This window comes from Oryza sativa, chromosome 5 (genome assembly GCF_034140825.1).
Source record: "Oryza sativa Japonica Group chromosome 5, ASM3414082v1".
Classification (NCBI taxonomy): domain Eukaryota; kingdom Viridiplantae; phylum Streptophyta; class Magnoliopsida; order Poales; family Poaceae; genus Oryza; species Oryza sativa.
Window position 1 is genome coordinate 4,374,422 of NC_089039.1, and position 16,101 is coordinate 4,390,522.

Consider the following 16,101-nt stretch of genomic DNA (forward strand, 5'->3'; position numbering starts at 1 on the left):
ATTTAAATTCCCGCGTTATCACTGTTTTATCTAGCCATGCCTATTTACCTTTGTTATGACCTTATTATTGTTATTGTTATTATTTCCTTGTTCTCCGTAGAATAAACAAAACCCCAACTAGTGGACACTCTACTCATGGTACCACTAGTATGATTTTAGGTAGATGCTTCGCTGGTTAATTAGGCAACATTAGGTGGTTTTACAACTCCAGACTTTGGGAATATTCTCATCACCTGGACACTATGGAATGGTTGGATTATTGTGGAATTGGATTCACACCACCCCTTCTATTCAAAACCCTCAAAATGGTTTTAGGCTGGGCTCAGGGTGCATGGTTTTGATAGTAGCACCTCGGCCATATAAGGACCGGTCTTCGGGCCTCTGTTGCAAAGCACTACCGTACTTCCACATGTCTAGTGGGTAAGGCTTAGTTTGTGGCTCAGTCTGGTTATAAACAAAAGTACACGGATGGAGATGGACGAAGTCGGGGGTCGATGGACATCTCTAGGGCAAATGAAGGCTACACGAGCTGCGGCCCGGTAGTCGAGATGTCATGGCACAGGGCCGGTGTCCTGCTGCTAGGGGCTCAGTCCTGCCTACCTGTCCCGGGGGTTCCGGCCGTAGGTGGGGTTGGGTCGGTACTCTTGTTTATGGCTAGGATGGGTTGGAAACTATGTCATGTCTTCCGTCCGTATACCGTGGTGGTATGTGGCACGTGGTTACACGTGAGGAAGATGTGTCTTGTGGGTAAAGATGTACACCTCTGATCAGAGTATAACCTATTCGAATAGCCGCGCCCTCGGTTATGGGCAAGCCGAGCAATGTACCCAAGTTAGTGTTTTAACTCTTAAAACCTGCCTAACAGCTAAAATGTGGAATGGTTGGCCTGGGTTGGCTTGGGACGAGCTGGGACCCAGGGTCGGGTTGCCAGTTCGGTCTGAATCATCGTAGGCCTTGGGTTAAGGCTTGTTCGTGTGGGTTCACGGCCTTGGTTACTAATATTGTATAGCTCTAGGACCGTGTTTACAAAGTAGCTTTGAGAAACTAAGTGACTTTTAATGCTGTTTACTGCAAACCCTAACCCCCTATATTATGGCTCCCTTGTACTCCCTTGCATTTATTCTGCACTTGTGGGTGTGTCTTGTTGAGTACGGTGGTTGTACTCAGTCTTGCTCAATTTTTCCCAAACCCAGAAGAGGAGCCCCTGGATGATGAAGGCTTTGGTGTCTAGCTCGTGCCTGCCGTCAAGCGCCTGTGGTCGTCGCCCTAGTCTTCCGCTGTTTTTCGTTTGTCTTCTTGTGTGCTGGGTCTTCGCCGCCCATGTAATAAATTAATTACGCTTCCGCTTGTTAAACTCTGAATTGTATCAACTTTTGGTGTACCTTGCCTCCTGGGACAATGAGTAATGCACGCACGTAAGGAATGCCCGTTGGGTTATTTCCGGTCGTGACAGATATGAGCAAGACTCCCAAAATGAAACTTGTGTATGATTACATGAAGTATCTCCAGGATTTATTGCATATTTTTTGGAGCTCATTTCCACAAGTTTTATGTTGCTTCAAGAACTTGCTTAGTTGTATCTTATTGGTTAAACTTCAAATTTTAAAAGTGTGTTTCATTTAGTTGAAAATTTGAGTTGATGGCTTAATAAAAGTTGTTTCAAGAAGTGAGCTCTATGTTATGTCAATGTTAAATCAATTTTGACCTCTTTTGGATTTGTTCCTTGCATGAACTCCTCTTGCTTTCAAACACCCATTATTTGAGCCAACCTAAACTCAAATGGAATTTTCATTGTCAACCTACACATTCCATTTATTTTGCTTCTGAAATTCAAGTTGATCCTTGTCTCCATTGCTAACTACCATTTCCTGATTCCAAATTCACACTTGCATACACTGTGTATGGTGTTCATATAAAATAGTATTATCCTTTGATCATCTTGAACTCGGTAATTGCCTATCATTATCACTCCTTTGTTGAGATTACACACTTGACCAAGAAGCTCTCAAGTATCATTGACCAAAATCTTCTCATTGAGAAAATACTTGATAGGTATATTTCGAGGGAAAGTTCAAGTGCCCATAATCACTCCCTCCTACAAATGAAATCCATTATAATTCTCCTTGTCTAAGTGACAAGACTCCGAGAGTAAGGGGGAGCATTTCTTAAATGGATCATTTCTCAAATTTTTTCTTTGAGCTTTCATCTATTTTTTTTTGGTCTTGTGAATGTTTGTTCTTGTTTTGCTTGAGCAAAATTGTTTCTCTTCCCGTCCATTCAAATCTTTTTGTGATTAATGCCAAAAGGGGGAGAATATTTGAGGATCCCACATTTGATATGATCATTAATATAAAGGGGAAAATATTCTAGGATCCCACATTTGGTGCATGTCTTGAAATGAAGCATATCATCTCTTATCAAAGCATCCAACATGCACCATATGCACAAGCATCACATGCATAGATATAAATCAATTGTCAATTTCTCATATCATGTTTATTTATATCATTACTTTCACGCTTCATATCCAAATGTGATTATTATTAATGGATTTGTCATCAATCACCAAAAAGGGGGAGATTGAAAGTTCAAGTGCCATTAATTTGGTTTTGATGATTAATGACAAATCCAATTATGTGAGACGAATGTATTTTTTATGAGCATTTCTTTGCCTAGTCTCATGTGGATATAAAAGTGGAGTGTGTGAGAGGTGATTCCTGGACTTCTTATGAGTTGAGATAGAAACATTCATTGATGGTGAACATAAATCACAAGGATGAAATTCGTGGAGATCAAGCTGCATGTATCACTCTTTCTCTCCATGTACATATTGATATGTTCATATATAATATTTTCATGTGAATAACAATATACATGTGAGACTAATGTTTTGTTTAAGTCTTTTCTCCTGTTTAGTCTCTTACATTGAGAACATGAAGATGATGAAGGTATACATTTATTTTAATGCCTATATTTGATAAATGCCTTCTATTCTTGTTGTCACGTCCCAAAACGACTCTAAAATACATCCTCTAAATTATGCCTAGAATAATTAAAATCCGTGTGAAAGCCTCCAACAATTAAAATGTGCAAAGTTAAAAGTCAAATAAGGCTTGGAGGATTTTTGTATATTTCCTAAAAGCCTAAAATGCGTAAATAAATTTTAGTGGAATTTTCAGAGCACAAATAACAATTATTAAGAAATAAACAAAGTTAAAATGGTTTTATAAAAAGAAAAACTCTAAAAAGTCCCCTTTCCCTCCCTCTCCCTCTTGGGCCGGCTCGGCCCATCTCCCTCCCCCTCCCTCTCCTCTCTCCGCGGCCCATCCGGCCTCTCCCCGCGCGCGCAGCTGACGGGCGGGCCCGCCCGCCACCCTCGCTGACGGGTGGGGCCCACCCGTCATCCCCTTCCTCCCGCCGCTCCCGCCGCCTCGCCCGCGCCCTAGCGCCGCCGCCGCCGCGAATCCCGCCGCCTCCCGCCGTCCCCGCGTGCAATAAAGAGGGGGAAATCACTCCCCGTGATCCCCTCTCCCTTTCCCCCCATTTTTCCCTCTCTCTCTCGCGTTCAAACGGGCGGATTTGCCCCCGCAAATCTCGCCGGCGCCATTGATGGCGGCCGGACCTCCCGCGCCAGTTTCCTCCCTTCCCCGGCCACCCTCTCTCGCCCCGGCTCTATTTAAACCCTCCCCGCACCTCCTCCGTCCGTTTCCGTCTCTCGCCGCCCTTCCTCCTCGACGGAATCGAGCTCGCGCCGTCGCTCTCTCTCTCCACCGTCGCCGTCGAGCTCCGGTCCGCCGCCGTCATCGCCCCGGACCACCTCCCACCTCGGCGCCGCCTCCTTCGGCTTCGCCGCATCCTCGCCGACCTCGTCCACCCCTCTGTTTCGCTCGCCGACCGCCGGAACGCCGTCGACCCAGTCGACCCGAGCCGCGCCGCCGCCTTCCTCCGCTCCGGCCGCCTTTTTCGTCGTCGCCGTCGACCTAGGGTGAGCCGTGGACCGCCGCTTCTTTTCCCCCTTCCCTTCCCCTCTCTCGGCCGCCGCTCCGCCGTGCCTATGGCCGCCGCTGGCGACCATAGGGGCGCGGGCGCCGCCTCCCGCCGGCTGCGCCGGCTTGGCCGCCCTCGGGCGCGCCGAGTGGCTGCCGCGTGGGGCCCGGCCGTCAGCCGCCCGCGCCCTTAGGTGCGGCTGACGCGTGGGACCCACGGCGCCGGCCGGTGTGAGCCCGGGTGCACCCGGTCCACCATGGACCGTGAGGCTGCCGCGTGGGCCCTACTCCCGTGGACCCGGTCCGCGCGCCCCCTCCCCTCGGCTGACGCAATAAACCCTTTTAAAATTAAAATTTAAATGAAGAAATTGGCAAATATTCATTTAAAGAGCATATAAACTTCAAATGGCCATAACTTGGCCATTTGAACTCGGAATTGGACCGTTCAAGTCTCTAATTTTTCTTAAGTCAATATCCCATTTTTGTGCTTTGTTCCTGCTTGTTATATGGAGTTTATTAGAGTAAAAGCCTTTTCTTTTCCGTTGGTCGTGTAGACGCTGCAGCTTCGGAAGATCCGCTCTTCGTGGAAGTTGAAGCCGACGTTTGGGAAAGCGAGCAAGGCAAGTCACATCATCCTTGAACATATTGAATCCCAGTTTATAAAATTATGTTGATTTAAATTATTGCATTATCGCTTTATTTAAATTCCCGCGTTATCACTGTTTTATCTAGCCATGCCTATTTACCTTTGTTATGACCTTATTATTGTTATTGTTATTATTTCCTTGTTCACCCTAGAATAAACAAAACCCCAACTAGTGGACACTCTACTCATGGTACCACTAGTATGACTTTAGATAGATGCTTCGCTGGTTAATTAGGCAACATTAGGTGGTTTTACAACTCTAGACTTTGGGATATTCATATCACCTGGACACTATGGAATGGTTTGATTATTGTGGAATTGGATTCACACCTCCCCCTCTATTCAAAATCCTCAAAATGGTTTTAGGCTGGGCTCGGGGTGCATGGTTTTGATAGTAGCACCTCGGCCATATAAGGACCGGTCTTCGGGCCTCTGTTGCAAAGCACTACCGTACTTCCACATGTCTAGTGGGTAAGGATTAGTTTGTGGCTCAGTCTGGTTATAAACAAAAGTACACGGATGGAGATGGACGAAGTCGGGGGTCGATGGACATCTCTAGGACAAATGAAGGCTACACGAGCTGCGGCCCGGTAGTCGAGATGTCATGGCACAGGGCCGGTGTCCTACTGCTAGGGGCTCAGTCCTGCCTACCTGTCCCAGAGGTTCCGGCCGTAGGTGGGGTTGGGTCGGTACTCTTGTCTATGGCTAGGATGGGTTGGAAACTATGTCACGTCTTCCGTCCGTATACCGTGGTGGTATGTGGCACGTAGTTACACGTGAGGAAGATGTGTCTTGTGGGTAAAGATGTACACCTCTAATCAGAGTATAATCTATTCGAATAGCCGCGCCCTCGGTTATGGGCAAGCCGAGCAATGTACCTAAGTTAGTGTTTTAATTCTTAAAACCTGCTTAACAACTAAAATGTGGAATGGTTGGCCTGGGTTGGCTTGGGACGAGCTGGGACCCAGGGTCGGGTTGCCAGTTCGGTCTGAATCATCGTAGACCTTGGGTTAAGGCAGGTTCGTGTGGGTTCACGGCCTTGATTAATAATATTGTATAGCTCTGGAATCGTGTTTACAAAATAGCTTTGAGCAACTAAGTGTCTTTTAATGCTGTTTACTGCAAACCCTAACCCTTTATATTATAACCCCCTTATACTCCCTTGCATTTATCCTGCACTTGTGGGTGTGTCTTGTTGAGTACGGTGGTTGTACTCAGTCTTGCTCAATTTTTCCCAAACCCAGAAGAGGAGCCCCTGGAAGATGAAGGCTTTGGTGTCTAGCTCGTGCCTACCGTCAAGCGCCTGTGGTCGTCGCCCTAGTCTTCCGCTGTTTCCTGTTTGTCTTTGTGTGTGCTGGGCCTTCGCCGCCCATGTAATAAATTAACTATTTACGCTTCCGCTTGATAAACTCTGAAATGTATCAACTTTTGGTGTACCTTGCCTCCTGGGACAAGGAATAATACACGCACGTAAGGAACGCCTGTTGGGTTAATTTCGGTCGTGACACTTGTATAGGATTAGTTCCTAATGTTTCATTCTTTTTTGTACATACTCTTGATTCACACAAACATTTTGTATGCATACATTTAGGGGTAGCAAATCCTATACTTTAGTTATGCATGTAATTGATCCAAGTTTTTCATTTTCATTTAATTGGGATCTCTGCATTTGAGTATACATTCGAGTATATGACACTTGTGGTGTTGATTAGTACTCATCATTTATTCATATCCTTTTTCATACGCGATCGGTTGGTCAGCATGTGGAGGTTGACCACCGGATCATTGAGACTAATAATTTTATTGAGATGAATGAGAGAAATAGGTCCCAAGGATTGCAAAGGTGTTGATGCTCAAGTGATATCATTACACCTAACGATACCAAGAATGACAAATTGAAAATGTTGAAGATGTGGGATACGAAGTGGCTACTATGGCAAGACGGTGAAGGGCAAGCGGTGCTCGGTCATGATAGACCATGCGGCAGTGATGGGCAAGCAAGATGCTTTGCGCCAAAGAACCAAATCCGGTGGTGAAGGGCGAGTGACAGCTTTGTCATGATGGACCGTGCGAGGCCATTTGAAGCTACAAGTAACCGCATCAATCATTTGAAGAATATATGTGAAACGGTTTCGGCATTTGTGTACTATTAAGAGGGAAAGATGGAAAGAAGGCATTCCTATTGGTATAATTCTCTTCCTATTTACATTTGAGTTTAGGAATGCCGTACTATTAAGAGGGATGTAACGTCGAGGTGTTTGTGTATGTCTCGGTGCTCAAAGTGACCTATCATAGTGCTACCTTGAGAGAAACCCAAGCTTTAACCTATCCTTTGAGTAGTTTTAGACCTTGTTTTTGGTTGAGTTGGGTAGTTCTCTGAATGAGCTTTCCATAGATTCCAATTTCATCAAAAACGGACTCCCGAGCGAAAAGTTATAGTCGTTTTACTCTGTGCTTTTCGGAAATTGCGAAAAATTATCGGAAACTCCGAAAATTTTTCGGAAAACTCCGAAAATTTCGGAAATTCCGAAAATGGCTGTGAATTTGAGAATGGCTCCTGTAAATTTTCGGACATATCCGAAAATGCTTTTTGAAACTTCTGAAAATTACAGTATTAGCCTCCAACGGCTAGTTTTTGAGGGGCTCTGGTATATAAACTCCTCCACCGGCCTCCTTTGAGTTGCTGTTGTTCTTGGGCAACATTAGACACATCCAAACCCAAATAGCCATCCCCATTTCCCATCCTTTGTGGTGCCTCTTTGTGAGGGGGATTTGAGAAGGGAAGAGAGTTGGATTGAGAGATTGAGAAGTTGAGAGCTAGTGAGCTTCACTCCATACTTTGAGTACTCGAGTTCATAGCAAGCAAATATATTCGATTGTGTTTGTTACTCTTGGGGACTAAGGTCTCATAGACGGCTAGGCGTCGCCGGTGAGCATCCAAGGTTGTGTTGAGCCACGAAAAGTTTGTGAAAGCTTCGATTTTGCCTCCGCAAGGGAAGAAATCAAGAGTGAAACCGAGGAGTGTATTTGTGTAGCCTCGTGAGGAAAGGGTTGAAATAGACCCGGCCTTGTGGCCCCTCAATAGAGATGTTGGATCCGTGGATTCGAACTTTGGGAAACAAATCAACGTGTCCCCTCTCTTGGTTTGCTCGTTCTTGCGATCTCTCATATCGTGCTTGAGCTTGTTTTTACCTGATCTACTTGCATGCTTGATTAATATTGTTGGTGACCCTATATCTTGTTTAGACACCTTTTTTGTCACCTTTTGATTCATATACATTTTAGTTGTTCAAGCTACAAGTTCATAGCTAGTGTTTATTCCGTTATTCGCTGAACTTTTTGGTTGAGACCGGAACTTCCAATCCCATACCGGAAGTTTGATTTGAATCAAAAATTCTCATCACTCTAATATGCTATGAAGTTGTGATAATTTTTTGGAACGCCTATTCACCTTCTCTCTAGGCAACATCAAGGTCCTTTCAATAAAGATTTAATTGCAACGAACACAATTATGTAATCGGATTGTAGATCGGATAAGTAATTTTTTTAGATAATGGAATATAATATCCCAGCCTTTGCTCAAAAAGAACTACAGCCAATTATTACAAAGATCTACTCCAGAAGAGAGTGTAGTTCAAGACAAGTTGAACACACCAAACAAGAGAAGAGAGGACCCAAACTAAGAAAAGAAAAACAAAATATGGAGCTAGAAGGCCTCGTCCAGGCCTAGGACTGAAGTTCGCCAATGCATAGACCAATGACAATATCCTTGCACGAAGAGGTTTCTCCAAAACAGTGCCCCCAAGGAGGATGCGACGTGGATCGCCGCCACCGCTCGTTCGGAACCGAAGCAAGGCTTTCACCCGGAGAATATGGTAGGGAAAGGAAAGGGGTATGCTAAAACAACACCTCCAAGGAGGGGAACGACACCAAAAGGCGTCGCCGTTGTCAGCTGGCCAAATGGCTCTGCAAGGCTTTCGCCCACGATTCCCAGTCCAAACCCACACCACCAATTCGCACAAGAAGGATCGTCGTCGATCAACAACATTGTCCCTTCAGCGATTTGGCCAAGGCCACCACCCACAATTGTTCCCGCCGTCAACGGCACGCCCGCACCCGGACTCCTCCTTCCCCGCCGCTAGACCCCTTCCCCGCCTCCACATACCGCCGCCGATGACGACGCACCATCAGCCGGATGATGGCCTTCAACCATCGCCGCCATAGGTACCATCGTCGACAGCCGCCACCGCCACTGCCACAGCCACCACCATCGCCAGCCGCCACCTTCAGCCACCATCGCCACCGCCACCGCCACCGCCACAGACACCCCCGTCCAGCCACCACCGTCCAGCCGCCACCGTCAGCCGCCACCGTCGCTAGCCAGCGCCGCCATACGCCAGCCGTCCAGATCCGGCCGGATTGGCGTGGATCGGAGGTGCAGCGCGAAGCGTGGGTCGCCGGCATCATGGAGGAAGGCGACACGGGCACGGCGTTCACAGCCGGAGCATTGACGAGGGCGCCGCGCCTCCCTCGCGGCGGCGAGGTTCTTGACGAGGGCCGGCGTCGCGGCACGCGCCGCAGTCCGCCGCCGTCGTCGCCAACTTCGTCGCCGCCACATCTGCCACCATCATCGCCGCTAGCCACCCCCCTTGCCAGGTCCGCGGAGCGGCGCCGGCGTCGACCGAGCCCGTCGCCGATCACCCCGGCCAAGCGGGGAGACCAGATCTGGCAGCGCCGTCGCCCGTCGCTGGAGCCGCGGAGAGCCGACACCGTGGAGCGCCCCACCGCCGCGCCCAACGCCACGCCGTCGCCGTGCCGTCCCCGTCGCCACGACCTCGCCGTCCCGCCGCCCTCGTCGCTAGGCCCGCGCCGGGGCGAGGTAATATGAGAGAAAATTTTATAAGGAAAAAAAGTAATGTATAACATAATAGTTAAGAATACATGCATGTATGTGGGCATGTAGTAGTTCTTCTCAGTTCTCACGTCACTAGTTAAGACAAAATCGATCCCCGCAAAAAAAAAAGTTAAGACAAAATTGAGATTACTCTCATGTTGACGAGAGAAACACACACTGGCCTAGGAGATCTGCTTAGCTCCAGTGCAGGTCTAAAAGGTTGATGAGATGCGGACGTGCCAGTCAGTTTGATCCTGCAACTGACAAGATATGCAAACAGCAGATAAAATCCACATGAGCCCTTCTGCACTATAAATTAATATATGAATTAACAAAGATGGAGGAGAGAAATAATCCTGAAAATAATTGGAAAACCATTTTCACTCATGTTTCCACCCACCTATTTTACCCTAGCCTAGTTTGCCACGACCTGGGCCCACCTGGCAGCCTCCCTGGCTTGCCCACGCCCTGTCCATCTTCTCCTCCACCGCTCTACCCGACCAGCATTCAAGAAAAACAGCCGGAAGAGAGAGGGGAACCGAGAGAACGACCTGCTCGACGCGTGGACTCGGCGTGGCATCGCCAAGCTCGCCTTCAACCTCTCCCAGACGCGTCGCCCATCTCCACTTCACACCCAGAGCCGACCAGACCAAGAGAGGAGAGCCCTCAGCCTCTCCGTCACCCTCATCCTTGTCACCGACCGTGGAGAAGACGAAGGCTGCCGTCGTCGTCAAGCCGCGCACGCCGTCATCTCTTTTTCGTTCCATACTTCTCTCTCCATGCCGAGCAAATCCTCTTTTGACTCCACTTTGTTTCGTCCGCTGCAGCGACGGGAACGCCGCCGTGCCCACGGGTGTTGCAGTGCGTGCACCGAGCGCCGCCGCAACGACATCGTCGCCGTTGCCGTCGATTTAGGCCAAGCCGGAGCGAGCTACCACGCCACCAGCTTCGCGTAGTCCTCCTCTCCATTTCCCCTCAAAAATCCCAAAGAATGGCGCATCGAGGAAGGAGATCGGCGTCATCCTCCTCAACTCGGGTCACCGTTGCCATTTGCCGAATCCATCTTCTCCGGTGAGTCCCAATCCGATTCCATGCATCAGTAGCATCCCTGTGACCTCAATAACCCCATGAAAACACATGCATGTCAATTTGATGAGTGGATCGAGTCGTTGCCGTCTTCCCGGAGCTCTGCACCGTCGCCGGACCATCTTCTTCACCGCTGCTGTTGTCCAGACTTTCCCGCGCCTCGTTCAAGCTTCGGTGAGCATCGTTGAGCCCATAGGATTTCATTCATGCATTTCATTCACTTAGAATCGAGCACCAACTCAACATGCAGTAGCAGCCTAAGCACAGCCGCCGCTCGGACTCGCCGCCAGCTACTCCGATGTTCCCTAACCAAGAAAAGTAGAGGAATGGAATCAGGAGAGCGTTCTCTTCATTTTGTCTTTTGACCTCAACCCCAAACGAGCCACCAATCACCGCCGGCGAGCTTGACAATCTCACAGCCGCCTCCCCTGTCCATGGCAGTGCTGGAGGTTGAAGACGAGGACGTCATCCTGTAAATAATCAAAACTAAAAGGGTCAATATGTAACTTTCTTACCCAATGACATATGGGCCTAGGACTGCGGGTTTATTCTTAGAAAACTCAGATCTTTTTGCATATTGATCTCTCACTGCTATGTGGACCCCCTGGAGAGAAAATCTGAGAATATACAAGAGAGATACCTAGAAATTGTAAAATCCATATAAAATCAAATATGACTCATTTTGAGATGATTTAAATTTCTCTGAAATCACCAAATCATTAACTTTAACTTTATGGCATAAAAACTTGCACTCACAGTACAAATTTAGCCTCTAAAATTCATCTAATATAAATCATACATAAAGCATATACAAACTTATAAAATGCATATAAAATTCATCTCAACTCATTTTGGAACAAACTCAAATCCTACAGACTCACCAACATGCACTCATTGGTAAAGAGAAATAAAATAATATACTTATTTTATACCAAAAGCCACTGAAACGATTATCTTTAAAAATAGTAAATTCTAGATAAGCTGAAATTTAGAGGTTTATATAAAATTCATCTTAGATCCTTTTTGAGTAAACCTAAGTTCTGTAGAATTACCAAAACATATACTTCCAAGTTATAAAATAAAAATATATGCTTACTGTACAATAAAAGCCTCTAAATATTTATGTAAATAATAACCAACATAGAGCAACCTTTAATTTGTAAAATTTGTAGAAAATTCATCTTTAGTCCAAATGGAGTGAAGCCAGTCTCTATGTAACCAGCAAGAAGTGAATTTCATCCCAGTGAAATAAATATGGCATCTTTTGTACTAAATATATCTCTAAACTTTAAATTGATAAACCTAGATGCTAATCACATAGTACTAGTTAAGCAAATTATATAAAATACATCCAATCTTCAAATGAGCCAAATAGATCCTAGATGGACCAGATAACCTATAACTCCAACCTCTCCCACCAAAACTTAAGGCACTTAGCTCATATAATAATTTCTAGGTTGATATAAAATATTGCTAGCATAGACTAGAGCTCATCTAGGTTATAAAAATATGAACCATGATAATAAAGACCATAAGCTTATGAACTAAGGTTAGATTAGTTAACTAAAAAAATCATTTTATACATCACTAGCTAGATGAGGCAAGTTCTGGACCTAAACCTCTAAAGGCATGAACCTATAGAACACTATACACTTATAACACGTTATAACTTGTAAAATACATAAAGAATTCATATTAACTCCAAAAATTATGAAAACAAATGTGTTAGTCTTAGAAAACACTTCTCTATATCTCTGTGGAGTCAAACTTAATAAACATCACTTTATAAAAATATTTTATAACACTACCTAGGTAAATGCTATCCTATACCGAGCAAACTTCTAAAATTCATAACTCACAAATAATAAAAAGAGATAAAATATAAATTCCTTCACCTAAATTCATATTAGACTAGTACATATCCACTGTGCACAAATCATGCATTTTAGAGCATTTTGGATTTTTCGCATAATTCGGTGTTTAATTGCATAACGTGTACTTTATATAGATAATTGCTTAAACGGTGAAGAAGTGAATTAGGTGCTGACATTTTGCAGTTTCAAGGCAAGTCCTACCTCCCTCTATCTTTGATCACTTTGAATCTATATTTTGGAGGTTATTGAAAATGAGGTTATTGAAAATGTTTGCAAATCTTGCATGTCGATTGTACACTAATAAACTAAAATTTTGTTAAACTTGTTAGACAAACTCCTATTATTTGCATTATCACCTTAACCCCACATATATCCATATCCCTCATTCATAACCTTAGGAATCATATCATGTTACTACTTGGAATATGAGTTACATTATCACTAGTTTATAGCCAATTTTTCCTTTACTATATTGCTTAGCCAAGCTTAGAATGGTTTTACTTATCACTTGGGCTCATATTAACATGAAAAATGATTTTATTAATATTCTGGACAGAGATGAATAAATGAATAATTTGACAAATAAAATGGTGGAAAACTTGGATTTTAGGTTTGGGCCTCAAGTGGTGCACATATGGTGATTAGTTGTGTACTGATAGCACTACAACAAAACAAACATAAAAAGACGTTTATCTAGAGGCGAGACTTTAGTCGTCTCTGTTTTTGGAACCCTCCCGAGAATAAAGACGTTTTAAGAGACGTTCTAGATGGCGTCTTAGATTTACATTTATTCTAATTTTCTTTTTACTAAACAAATCCTTAAAAGTACCCACTCGTAGGTACTATCGCACAACCAACTCCCGACTCTCGTCCAGATCTACGCTCGCCGCCGCCGCGAGGGTTTCTGGCGCCTCTTCCTTCCCGACTCCCGTCCAGCCACCACTGCCGGCTCATCCTCTCCTGTGGAGCCGCGTCCTAGGGCGGCGGCGGCGCGTCCTCGCCCATGGACAACCGCCGACTCCCGTCACCCTCGCCTGCCCAATGTCGTAGAACTGGTTTCACGGCTCCACGGCTCCATGGCAGCAGGTCTGCTCTTTCTTCCCCTAATGACCTAATCTGTGAGAGCTATTTCTCCAATTCTAATGTGATCCAATTTGGGCAGTTTGTATTTGAGTTATACCCCCATCGGGTTATTTATTAAAAATCCAGCAAAACTACAAATTAATACTCCTTTCCTTCGGGGATTTGCCATATGGCACTACGTTGTTTGATGAATGCATGCAACCTGTGATGTTTAAGCGCACATCTACTACGTAGTTATATCATCCTATCTGCAGAACAACCTAGCGAACTGAAATTCAGAGGAATCAAACGTATATACTTTCTTAATCTCTATGATTACATTATCATCAGGGTAAGACAATGTTCAGGTTCTGTTCATTAGCCTTTACCCTGTCTCATTGTAAACAATGTTCAGGTTCTGTTCATTAGTCTTTACCCTGTCTCATTGTAAATTCTTATTTGCTACTGCCGTTTTCGTTTCAATTGAAATCTTAGCTTCAAAACGTTATAGAACTATAGATCAAGTATTGCTGAAATTAACTTCCTTTTTAAGATTTGTAGAAAAAATTGAATTCTTTCTTTGATGACACTCTGAGATTCTTGAACAATTTGTTCATCCGAGTTTAGGCAGTTAAGTTGTGTTTTCTTTAGCAAAAGCTTATTGAATCATGAATACAGCAGCAATTCTATTTATCTCTCACTGTACATGAGATGCTTTATTTAACTTAATTATTATATTTACGTACAGGCTTGCAGACTATTACAAGACTCTGTTCAAGTCATCTAACTATTGGGCTGCCCTCTAGCTTATCTTGATCTATCTATGCACTTCTGTCTGAACTTGAAGAACAAATTCACTTGAACATGTTTAACTTGGTAGATTGGACTGGTTCTGAATCCTGATGGTTGTTCATATATATTGTCCTTTGGAATCAACTTTTTATATGTTGAACTTTCCAAATTATCTACAAGCAGGAGCAGAGTAACTGCTGAAGTTTCAAGGTATGACCATCATTAGCTCCCTTAATTGCTATTCGTACTTATGATGAGAAATTCTTGCCTTTTAAAAGTATAAATCAAGTAGCCATTAAGGTAAATTGCTGCAGATGATCTGTAGGACAATTTTCTGATGTTAACACAGTATGGTTGTAGTCTCTTTGTTCAGAAATATACAGTTTTCTCATGTTAATACTATGAGAAATATTATAGTGAGTAAACGATCCCAAGAACAGGTGTATCTGATATGAAACAATACATATATGGGTTTTCTAATTCTTTGGGCTAGCTTTCATACATTTTTTGTGGGTCATAATAACTACTGATTTGGTTCACAAACAATATATTTTGCAGGGCAATGCAAATGGATTGTATAGGAATGCTACATCATGAAGATGGGAGGAGCTAAAGCTATAGTATTAGCTTATGAACAGTTATAATTTCTTTTTGGAGATGATTCAAATCTCATTTTCTGTATGTATGTTTACCTGACATGTTGATCACAGTTGCTCTTAATATAATTACCTTTCATCGATTGGATTGTACTGTGTTCCTGTTTTGTGGCATTGTTCTGTTGATGGCGATATTATAGTAGTATGATGTTTGATCGGATGTAAATGGTGTGAATTTCTCAAGCCTGATATCCTACAATATATAGATATGCGACTATATAATACGTATTAATTATTCTTAACAACGCATCATGAGACGCTTTAATAGCTGTAGAGACGTTATTGATCACATCCATAAAAACGTCCCAACGAATGTAGAGATGCTATTTTGGTGTCTCAAATATGTTTGAGATGCTTTACAAAGCATCTCTACAATTCTGAGACGGTCCCAACAAAGACGCTTCTGGGACGCTTTTAAGAAACGACTCTACATACGTCTAAGGATGGACGCTTTTAAGAAACGACTCTACATACGTCTAAGGATGGTTTAAAACGTCTCTAGGACCCAAATGAGATGTCTTTAAATACATGTTTTGTTGTAGTGTAGGGGGAGAGTGTGTCCAAACCGACCTAAGGACTTCACTCAATGTCAGTTCATTTCGTATACATATACAGTACAACCACATGTGCTAGTATGGGATAGCCCAAGCTTAGTAAATTATTTATGGTTTAGCCTTATATTCTGGTAGGCTGGTGTGTATGAGTTCGTATAATTCAGAGGAGCTTCCTGTTTACCCCGATGTGGTAGTTTAGGTGACTAAGCGTGTCCAATACAACTGTATTGTGCCACATGGTGGGTTCCCGTTGTGTCCGCCACCACGGCGTTAAGTTTAAGGCGTGGGCCTGCCACTTAACGGTTCTTGGTTATATAACGTGTATGGCTTAGGATGGAGAGACACGTATCGTGCTGGTGTAAGGCTAAATCATGAATTTTGGAAAAGATTTGTTGTGAGTAATAAATCGGGTACTTATGTATCGCGTGCCATGCTCTTGCATGATTATTATTTCGCATCATGTGGGTAAAGTGTTAGTCGTGCTCGCGGTCATGAGCGACGTGTGGATATATATTGAGTATAGACTTGTATTTATTCTTCTAAATGCTAAA

The 16,101-nt window shown here is 44.2% G+C and overlaps 1 long non-coding RNA gene across 2 annotated transcripts; it reads left to right on the forward strand.

Annotated features, from left to right (window-relative positions):
• The first annotated feature begins 10,151 nt into the window (after positions 1-10,151).
• On the forward strand, positions 10,152-15,077 carry LOC4337951 (uncharacterized). Of its 2 annotated transcripts, none has more exons than XR_010741220.1 (5): positions 10,152-10,786; positions 12,621-12,676; positions 13,313-13,572; positions 14,297-14,550; positions 14,899-15,077. It is a non-coding gene; the product is annotated as an uncharacterized lncRNA (long non-coding RNA). The 2 variants fall into 2 exon arrangements; XR_010741219.1 differs by having other exon boundaries at positions 13,326-13,572.
• Positions 15,078-16,101: the final 1,024 nt, after the last annotated feature.